At 33.7% G+C, this 1,588-nt stretch overlaps 1 pseudogene; it reads left to right on the plus strand.

Moving 5' to 3' along the window:
* The first annotated feature begins 260 nt into the window (after nt 1–260).
* Nucleotides 261–931, plus strand: LOC125840647 (kiwellin-like; annotated as a pseudogene).
* Nucleotides 932–1,588: the final 657 nt, after the last annotated feature.

Consider the following 1,588-nt stretch of genomic DNA (forward strand, 5'->3'; position numbering starts at 1 on the left):
TACTTCCTTGACAAAAAATTTACGAGAAATTTGAATTAAACTATTATTCATTGTTTAACCTATCTCGAATTAGTTCATTCCAACTCAAGTAATTAACTTTTATATTAATAAATAACATATTCAAATTGAGGGCAATCCATACATTTGACACGTGCACAGCTCTACTAGCCGAAAATTAAGACTCACAATATCATTTCTCCCTATATATATTCTTCCATTTAGACACTTTCCTTCACCCATCAACACTTTGTTACACATATAACCTTCTCAATCATTACAAAAATAGCCACAATGTCCAATCTAGCCTTTCTTTCACTAATTTTCACCATTTTCATCTCTACTTCTAACGCCATTTCCCAATGTAATGGCCCTTGTAAAACTTGGGACGATTGCGACGGTCAATTAATTTGCATAAACGGAAAATGTAACGATGATCCTAACGTTGGAATCAAAACTTGCAAAAGTAGCCCTCCTTCCGTCCCATCTCCAACTCCAACCAATACATGTCGTCCATCTGGCACAGTCAATTGCAATGGTGTACACCCAAATATACCGTTGCTCGCCACCGGTCACCTCCTCAACGCCCGCTCAACTTACCTTCAACGACTTCAGTAGAGGAGGAGACGGGGGTGGTCCATCATCATGTGATGGGCAATATCATGACAACAACGAAAGAATAGTGGCATTGTCCACTGGATGGTTCGCAGGACGTTCAAGGTGTGGTAAAATGATACGCATTCGCGCTAATAATGGAAAGACTGTAACGGCTAAAGTGGTGGATGAATGTGATTCTACTATGGGTTGTGATGCAGAACATGCTTTTCAAAGTCCATGTAAAAACAACATAGTGGATGGTTCCATTGCTGTGTGGAGAGCTTTAGGGTTGGATACAAATTTAGGTATAGTTCCTGTCACTTGGTCCATGGTTTAGGTCAGGGCGGAGCAACCGTTATGAATTCGATATAATTTAATAACTTTATAGTTCAAATTATATACTTATTGAATAAACGTGTCATCTTACATGTAATAAGATGTACACTGAAGTTCCTTAAAATTAATAAACTACAATATAATGCCTAACTAATATTGTTTATGTGGTGATGTTTGACTCTCTTTTTTAATATCACGTGACGATTTTACTACCCTTTGAATATGCAAAATTACTTCCTCCACTTGATAACTTAAGGAAGCCATCATATCTGTAACTCGACTTGCTTCTTGTGGTTGATGAAAAGATCCTTGTCTGTTAACCATCTATTTAATCTCTTTACTTTGTTTTGATTTGTTTGATTAATTGCTGAGTTTATAAAAAAAAAAAGTCACTTGAAATTTGTGATTTCAAACAAGTCATAAATATCTTAGTGGTTATAGGTAAGCTTATAAAAAATAAAATGAGCAGTTTAAAGTCAAATTAGTGTTAAATATGAAAATGTTATCTTTTGGTGGGGACAAATTTATAAAAAGGAAATAATATATATATATATATATATATATATATAATATATATATATATATATATGGAATTGATATCAAAGTAGGAGGATTTTATCTTAATTTTTTTATGCTTCTTTACTTAAAGTTTATTTTT

Source organism: Solanum verrucosum, unplaced genomic scaffold, assembly GCF_900185275.1.
Source record: "Solanum verrucosum unplaced genomic scaffold, falcon-dt-bn FXZP01000176.1, whole genome shotgun sequence".
Lineage (NCBI taxonomy): Eukaryota > Viridiplantae > Streptophyta > Magnoliopsida > Solanales > Solanaceae > Solanum > Solanum verrucosum.